Genomic DNA, 10,729 nt, shown 5'->3' on the forward strand with positions numbered 1-10,729 from the left:
TGAGAAAAATGTCATAGTAAAGTATATGTCAAAATATGTCTTATTATAGCATATGATAAAAATTCATATACCATGGTATAGTATGTGTAAAAGATTTATTATGGTATATTAAACATCTCATGAAAAAGTGTGTGTCACGACATAGTAAAGTATGTCACGACATAGTAAAGTATGTCAGAAATGTCATAGTATACTATGTGTAAAAAATGTATTGTTTTGGTCTATTTGAAAATGTCATAGTATAGTGTGTGTGCCGACATAGAATAGTATGTGTAAAAATATAGTATAGTATGTATCAAAATGTCTTAGTATAGTATACTAAAATATCATAGTATAGTATGTGTAAAAAAAGTGTGACAACATAGCATGGAATTTGTAAACAAATGTTATAGTATAGTGTAGTATGTGTAATGATATAGTATAGTATATGTCAAAATTTAATAGGATAGCATGTATAAAAAATGACTTAGTATATGATACTACAAATATCACAGTATAGTATGTGTCAAAAATTTCATAGTATGGTATGTGTTAAAACATAGTATTTGTAAACAAATGTCATAGTATATATTATGTGTGATGATATAGTATAGTATGTCAAAAATGTCATATTATAGTCTTTGTTAAAAAATGTCATATTATACTATATTAAAAGTGTAATAGAACAGTGTGTATGAGCACAGAGTATAATACGTTTGAAAAATGTCATAGTATGTGTTACGATATTGTATAGTATGTATGAAAAGATGTCATAGTTTAGTAAGTCACAATACCTTATAGTATGTGTAAAAATATAATATAGCATGTTACGACATAGTATAGTATGTGTCAAAAATGTTATAGTAAAATACGTCTTATAGCATATGATAAAAATTCATATACCATGGTATAGTATGTGTAAAAGTTTTATTATGGTATATTAAAAATGTCATGAAAAAGTGTGTCACGACAAAGTATAGTCTGTCACGACATAGTAAACTAAGTCAGAAATGTCATAGTATAGTATGTGTAAAAAAAAAAAAAAAAAAAAGTATTATTTTAATCTATTTAAAAATGTCATAGTATAGTGTGTGTGCCGACATAGTATAGTGTGTTTGAAAAAAAATATCGTATAGTATGTATCAAAATTTCTTAGTATGGTATACTAAAATATCATAGTATAGTGTGTGACAAAAATGTTATAGTATAGTATTTGTGACAACATAGCTTGGTATTTGTAAATAAATGTCATAGCATAGTATGTGTTACGACATTTTATTGAATGTGTGAAAAGATGTCATAGTTTAGTAAGTCACAATATTTTATAGTATGTGTAGAAATATAGCATGTCACGACATAGTATAGTATATGTCAAAAATGTCTTAATATAGTATATTAAAAATGTCATAGTATAGAGTGTGTGATGACTTAGTATAGTATGTTTGAAAAATGTCACATTAAAGTATGTACGTTAACATAGTATACAATCTGTCAAAAAATGTCGTATAGTATTTGTAAAAAATATCTTAATATCGTATATTAAAAATGTCATAGTATCGTGTGTGACGACATAGTATAGTATGTGTAAAAATAATATAGTATGTATCAAAAATGCCTTCATGTCGTATACTAAAAATATCATAGCATAGTATATGTAAAAAATGTCATGTGTCAAAAATGTTATAGTATAGTATATGTGACAACATGGTATTTTATTTGTAAACAAATGGCATAGTATTGTATGTGTAATGATATAGTATAGTATGTCAAAAATGTTATAGGATAGTATGTATAAAAATATCTTAGTATATACTACAAATATCATAGTATAGTATGTGTCAAATTGTCATATTGTATATAATGTATACCATGGTATAGCATGTGCAAAAAATGTCTTATTATGGTATATTAAAAATGTCATGGAAAAAGTATGTCATGACATAGTATAGACTGTCACAACATAGTATAGTCTGTCACGACATAGTATAGTATGTCAAAAATGTCATATTATAGTCTGTGTGAAAAAATGTCTTAATATAATATATTAAAAGTGTAATAGTAGAGTGTGTATGAGGACATAGTATATGTTTGAAAAATGTCAAAGCATAGTATGTGTTACAACATTGTGTATTATGTGTGGGAAAATGTTATTGTTTAGTAAGTCATTATAGTTTTTGTAAAAAACTGACAAATACTATACTATGTGTGACATACTATGCTATGACAAACAAAATGTCAGTATATTCTGTGCGACGGTATGGTATGTCAAAAAAGTGTCATAGTATAGTATATGTAAAAAACATAATATAGTATAGTCTGTATCAAGAATTGTGTTATTATAGTATACTAAAAATATCATAGTATAGTATGTGTCAAAAATGTCATAGTATAGTATATGTCAAAATATGTCTTATTATAGTATGTGTAAAAAATTTAAATACCATGGTATAGTATGTGTAAAAAAGTTTCTTATGGTATATTAAAAATGTCATGAAAAACTGTGTGTCACAACATAGTATAGTATGTCATAATATAGTGAAGTATTTTAGAAATGTCATAGTATACTATGTGTAAAAAATGTATTTTAGTCTATTCAAAAATGTCATAGTATAGTCTGTGTGCCAACATAGAATAGTATGTGTAAGAAATAATATAGTATAGTATGTATCAAGAATTGTGTTATTATAGTATACTGAAAATATCATAGTATAGTATGTGTCAAAAAATGTTGTAGCATAGTATATGTTAAAATATGTCTTATTATAGTATATGTATATGTCTTATACTATAAGACATGTAGTATATGTCTTATTATAGTATTATAGTATATATAATTTATATACCATGGTATAGTATGTGTAAAAATGTCTTATTATGGTATATTAAAAATGTCATGGAACAGTGTGTGTCACAACATAGTATAGTGTGTCACGACATAGTATAGTGTGTCACGACGTAGTACAGTATGTCACGACATAGTAAAATATGTCAGAAATGTCATAGTAGAATATGTGTCAAAAATTTCATAGTATGGTGTGTGTTAAAACATAGTATTTGTAAACAAATGTCATAGTATGTATTATGTGTGATGATATAGTATAGTATGTCAAAAATGTCATATTATAGTCTTTGGTAAAAAATGTCGTATTATACTATATTAAAAGTGTCATAGAACAGTGTGTATGAGCACAGAGTATAATTTTTTTGAAAAATGTTATAGCATAGTATGTGTTACAACATTGTATAGTATGTGTGAAAAGATGTCATAGTTTAGTAAGTCACAATATCTTATAGTATGTGGAAAAATATAATATAGCATGATACGACATAGTATAGTATGTGTCAAAAATGTTATAGTATAGTATGTGTGACAACATGGCATGGTATTTGTAAACAAATGTCATAGTATAGTATGTGTAATGATATAGTGTATGTCAAAAATGATATAGGATAGTATGTATAAAAATGTCTTAGTATATACTACAAATATAGTATAGTATGTGTAAAAAATGTCATAGTATATTATGTGTGACAAAATAGTACTTGTAAACAAATGTCATAGTATATTATGTTTGATGATATAGTATAGTATGTCAAAAATGTATTATTATAATCTGTGTGAAAAATGTCTTATTATAATATATTAAAAGTGTAATAGTACAGTGTGTATGCGGACATAGCATATGTTTAAAAAATGTCAAAGCATAGTATGTGTTACGACATTGTGTAGTATGTGCAGAAAAAATGTCATAGATTAGTAAATCATTATAATTTGTCTAAAAAACTAGTATAGTATTTGTAAAAAATAATATAGTATAGTATGTATCAAGAATTGTGTTATTATAGTATACTAAAAATGTCAGTATATGTAGTATGTGTCAAAAAATGTCAGAGTATAGTATATGTCAAAATATGTCTTGTTATAGTATATAATAAAAAATGTATATACCATGGTATAGTATGCGTGAAAAATGTATTACATTAGTCTATTTAAAAATGTCATAGTACAGTGTGTGTGCCAACATAGTATAGTATGTGTAAAAAATAATATATTATAGTATGTATAAAAATGTCTTAGTATAGTATACTAAAATATCATAGTATAGTATGTGACAAAAATGTCAGTTATATGTGTGAAAATTTCATAGTATAGTATATGTCAAAATACGTCTTATAGCATATGATAAAAATTCATATACCATGGTATAGTATGTGTAAAAGTTTTATTATGGTATATTAAAAATGTCATGAAAAAGTGTGTCACGACAAAGTATAGTCTGTCACGACATAGTAAACTATGTCAGAAATGTCATAGTATAGTATGTGTAAAAAAAAAAAAAAAGTATTATTTTAATCTATTTAAAAATGTCATAGTATAGTGTGTGTGCCGACATAGTATAGTGTGTTTGAAAAAATATCGTATAGTATGTATCAAAATTTCTTAGTATGGTATACTAAAATATCATAGTATAGTGTGTGACAAAAATGTTATAGTATAGTATTTGTGACAACATAGCTTGGTATTTGTAAATAAATGTCATAGCATAGTATGTGTTACGACATTTTATTGAATGTGTGAAAAGATGTCATAGTTTAGTAAGTCACAATATTTTATAGTATGTGTAGAAATATAGCATGTCACGACATAGTATAGTATATGTCAAAAATGTCCTAATATAGTATATTAAAAATGTCATAGTATAGAGTGTGTGATGACATAGTATAGTATGTTTGAAAAATGTCACATTAAAGTATGTACGTTAACATAGTATACAATCTGTCAAAAAATGTCGTATAGTATTTGTAAAAAATATCTTAATATCGTATATTAAAAATGTCATAGTATCGTGTGTGATGACATAGTATAGTATGTGTAAAAATAATATAGTATGTATCAAAAATGCCTTCATGTCGTATACTAAAAATATCATAGCATAGTATATGTAAAAAATGTCATGTGTCAAAAATGTCATAGTATAGTATATGTGACAACATGGTATTTTATTTGTAAACAAATGGCATAGTATTGTATGTGTAATGATATAGTATAGTATGTCAAAAATGTTATAGGATAGTATGTATAAAAATATCTTAGTATATACTACAAATATCATAGTATAGTATGTGTCAAATTGTCATATTGTATATAATGTATACCATGGTATAGCATGTGCAAAAAATGTCTTATTATGGTATATTAAAAATGTCATGGAAAAAGTATGTCATGACATAGTATAGACTGTCACGACATAGTATAGTCTGTCACGACATAGTATAGTATGTCAAAAATGTCATATTATAGTCTGTGTGAAAAAATGTCTTAATATAATATATTAAAAGTGTAATAGTAGAGTGTGTATGAGGACATAGTATATGTTTGAAAAATGTCAAAGCATAGTATGTGTTACAACATTGTGTAGTATGTGTGGGAAAATGTTATTGTTTAGTAAGTCATTATAGTTTTTGTAAAAAACTGACAAATACCATACTATGTGTGACATACTATGCTATGACAAACAAAATGTCAGTATATTCTGTGCGACGGTATGGTATGTCAAAAAAGTGTCATAGTATAGTATATGTAAAAAACATAATATAGTATAGTCTGTATCAAGAATTGTGTTATTATAGTATACTAAAAATATCATAGTATAGTATGTGTCAAAAATGTCATAGTATAGTATATGTCAAAATATGTCTTATTATAGTATGTGTAAAAAATTTAAATACCATGGTATAGTATGTGTAAAAAAGTTTCTTATGGTATATTAAAAATGTCATGAAAAACTGTGTGTCACAACATAGTATAGTATGTCATAATATAGTGAAGTATTTTAGAAATGTCATAGTATACTATGTGTAAAAAATGTATTTTAGTCTATTCAAAAATGTCATAGTATAGTCTGTGTGCCAACATAGAATAGTATGTGTAAGAAATAATATAGTATAGTATGTATCAAGAATTGTGTTATTATAGTATACTGAAAATATCATAGTATAGTATGTGTCAAAAAATGTCATAGCATAGTATATGTTAAAATATGTCTTATTATAGTATATGTATATGTCTTATACTATAAGACGTGTAGTATATGTCTTATTATAGTATTATAGTATATATAATTTATATACCATGGTATAGTATGTGTAAAAATGTCTTATTATGGTATATTAAAAATGTCATGGAACAGTGTGTGTCACAACATAGTATAGTGTGTCACGACATAGTATAGTGTGTCACGACGTAGTATAGTATGTCACGACATAGTAAATATGTCAGAAATGTCATAGTAGAATATGTGTCAAAAATTTCATAGTATGGTGTGTGTTAAAACATAGTATTTGTAAACAAATGTCATAGTATGTATTATGTGTGATGATATAGTATAGTATGTCAAAAATGTCATATTATAGTCTTTGTTAAAAAATGTCGTATTATACTATATTAAAAGTGTCATAGAACAGTGTGTATGAGCACAGAGTATAATTTTTTTGAAAAATGTTATAGCATAGTATGTGTTACGACATTGTATAGTATGTGTGAAAAGATGTCATAGTTTAGTAAGTCACAATATCTTATAGTATGTGGAAAAATATAATATAGCATGATACGACATAGTATAGTATGTGTCAAAAATGTTATAGTATAGTATGTGTGACAACATGGCATGGTATTTGTAAACAAATGTCATAGTATAGTATGTGTAATGATATAGTGTATGTCAAAAATGTTATAGGATAGTATGTATAAAAATGTCTTAGTATATACTACAAATATAGTATAGTATGTGTAAAAAATGTCATAGTATATTATGTGTGACAAAATAGTACTTGTAAACAAATGTCAAAGCATAGTATGTGTTACAACATTGTGTAGTATGTGTGGAAAAAATGTCATAGATCAGTAAGTCACTATAGTTTTTGTAAAAAACTGTCATAGTATAGTATGTGTAAAAAATAATATAGTATAGTATGTGTATATGTCTTACACTATAGACGTATAGTATATGTCATTATAGTATTATAGTATATATAATTTATATACCATGGTATAGTATGTGTAATAAATGTCTTATTATGGTATTTTAAAAATGTCATGAAAAAGTGTGTCACAACATAGTATAGTATGTCACGACATAGTAAAGTATGTCAGAAATGTCATAGTATAGTATGTGTAAAAAATGTCATAGTATGGTATGTGTTAAAACATAGTATTTGTAAACAAATGTCATAGTATATATTATGTGTGATGATATAGTATAGTATTTCAAAAATGTGATATTATAGTCTTTGTTAAAAAATGTCGTATTATACTATATTAAAAGTGTAATAGAACAGTGTGTATGTGTACAGAGTATAATATGTTTGATAAATGTCATAGCATAGTATGTGTTATGACATTGTATAGTATGTGTGAAAAGATGTCATAGTTTAGTAAGTCACAATATCTAATAGTATGTGGAAAAATATAATATAGCATGTTACGACATAGTATAGTATGTGTCAAAAATGTTATAGTATAGTATGTGTGACAACATGGCATGGTATTTGTAAACAAATGTCATAGTATAGTATGTGTAATGATATAGTGTATGTCAAAAATGTTATAGGATAGTATGTATAAAAATGACTTAGTATATACTACAAATATAGTATAGTATGTGTCAAAAATGTCATAGTATATTATGTGTGACAAAATAGTACTCGTAAACAAATGTCATAGTATATTATGTTTGATGATATAGTATAGTATGTCAAAAATGTATTATTATAATCTGTGTGAAAAATGTCTTATAATATATTAAAAAAAGTGTAATAGTACAATGTGTATGCGGACATAGCATATGTTTGAAAAATGTCAAAGCATAGTATGTGTTACGACATTGTGTAGGATGTGCGGAAAAAATGTCATAGATTAGTAAGTCACTATAATTTGTGTAAAAAACTGTCATAGTATAGTATGTGTAAAAAATAATATAGTATAGTATGTATCAAAAATTGTGTTATTATAGTATACTAAAAATATCAGTATATGTAGTATGTGTCAAAAAATGTCAGAGTATAGTATATGTCAAAATATGTCTTGTTATAGTATATGATAAAAAAAAAAAAAAATTATATACCATGGTATAGTATGTGTGAAAAATATATTACATTAGTCTATTTAAAAGTGTCATAGTACAGTGTGTGTGCCAACATAGTATAGTATGTGTAAAAATAATATAGTATAGTATGTATCAAGAATTGTGTTATTATAGTATACTAAAAATATCATAGTATAGCATGTGTCAAAAAATGTCATGGTATAGTATGTGTCAAAAATGTCCTAGGATAGTATATGTTAAAATGTCTTATTATAGTATATGTATATGTCTTATACATATACATATACGTATAGGATATTTCTTATTATAGAATTATAGTATATATGATTTATATACCATGGTATAGTAAGTGCAAAAAATGTCTTATTATGGTATCTTAAAAATGTCATGAAAAAGTGTGTCACGACATAGTATAGTCTGTCAGGACATAGTAAAGTATGTCAGAAATGTCATAGTATAGTATGTGTAAAAACTATTATTTTAGTTTATTTAAAAATGTCATAGCATAGTGTGTTTAAAATAATATAGAATAGTATGTATCAAAATGTCTTAGTAAAGTATACTTAAATATCATAGTATAGTATGTGACAAAAATGTCATAGTATACTATGTGTCAAAAAATGTCATAGTATAGTATATGTTAAAACATGTCTCATTATAGTATATGTATATGTCTTATACTATAAGACGTATAGTATATTTCTTATTATAGTATATATAATTTATATACCATGGTATAGTATGTGTAAAAAATGTCTTATTATGGTATATTAAAAATGTCATGGAACAGTGTGTGTCACAACATAGTATAGTGTGTCACGACATAGTATAGTGTGTCACGACGTAGTATAGTATGTCAGAAATGTCATAGTATAGTATGTGTCAAAAATGTCATTGTATGGTTTGTGTTAAAACATAGTATTTGTAAACAAATGTCATGGTATATATTATGTGTGATAATGTAGTGTAGTATGTCAAAAATGTCATATTATAGTCTTTGTCAAAAAATGTCGTATTATATTGTATTAAAAGTGTAATAGAACAGTGTGTATGAGCACAGGGTATATGTTTGAAAAATGTTTTAGCATAGTATGTGTTACGACATTGTATAGTATGTGTGAAAAGATGTCATAGAGTCACAATGTATTATAGTATTTGTAAAAATATAATATAGTATGTTACGACATAGTATAGTATATTTCAAAAATGTTATAGTATTGTATGTGTGACAACTTTGGCATGGTATTTGTAAACAAATTTCATAGTATAGTATGTTTAATGATATAGTTTATGTCAAAAATGTTATAGGATAGTATGTATAAAAATGTCTTAGTATATACTACAAATATCACTGTATAGTATATGTCAAAAATGTCATAGTATATTATGTGAGAAAAAATAGTACTTGTAAACAAATGTCATAATATATTATGTTTGATGATATAGTATAGTTTGTCAAAAATGTCATATTATAATCTGTGTCAAAAATGTCTTATTATAATATATTAAAAGTGTAATATTACAATGTGTGTGTGGACAGTATATGTTTGAAAATTGTCAAAGCATAGTATGTGTTACAACATTGTGTAGTATGTGTGGAAAAAATGTCATGGATTAGTAAGTCACTATAGTTTGTGTAAAAAAATGTCATAGTATAGTATGTGTAAAAAATAATATAGTATAGTATGTATCAAGAATTGTATTATAGTATGCTAAAAATATCACAGTATAGTATGTGTCAAAAATGTCATAGTATAGTATATGTTAAAATATCTAATTATAGTATATGTATATGTCTTATACTATAGACGTATAGTATATGTCATTATAGTATTATAGTATATATAATTTATATACTATTGTATAGTATGTGTAAAAAATGTCTTATTATGGTATATTAAAATGTCATGGAACAGTGTGTGTCACAACATAGTAAAGTATGTCAGAAATGTCATAGTATAGTATGTGTCTAAAAAATGTATTATTTTAGTCTATTTAAAAATGTCATAGTATAGTGTGTGGCGACATAGTATAGTATGTGTGAAAATAATATAGTATAGTATGTATCAAAATTTCTTAGCATAGTATTCTAAAATATCATAGTCTAGTATGTGAAAAAATATCATAGTATAGTATTTGTAAAAACTGTCATGTCAAAAATGTTATAGTATAGTATGTCTGACAACATGGCATGGTATTTGTAAACAAATGTCATAGTATAGTATGTGTAATAATATAGTATATGTCAAAACATGTCTTATTATAGTACATGATAAAAATTTGTATGCCATGGTATAGTATGCGTAAAAAATGTATTCTTTTAGTCTATTAAAAATGTCAGTGTAGTGTGTGTGTTGACATAGTATAGTATGTGTAAAAAAAAAAAAATAGTATGTATCAAAATGTCTTAGTATAGTATACTAAAATATCATAGTATAGTATGTGACAAAAATGTTATAGCATAGTATGTGTGACAACATAATATAGTATGTTTGAAAAATGTCATAGTAAAGTTTGTATAACATAGTATACTATGTCAAAAAATGTCATAGTATATTAAAATGTCAGTATAATGTGTGGTGACATTGTATAGTATGTGTTAAAAATAATATAGTATCTATGACGCCATAGTTTAGAATGTGTAA

This window comes from Telmatherina bonti (assembly GCF_933228915.1).
Source record: "Telmatherina bonti genome assembly, chromosome: 21".
Classification (NCBI taxonomy): Eukaryota; Metazoa; Chordata; class Actinopteri; order Atheriniformes; family Telmatherinidae; genus Telmatherina; species Telmatherina bonti.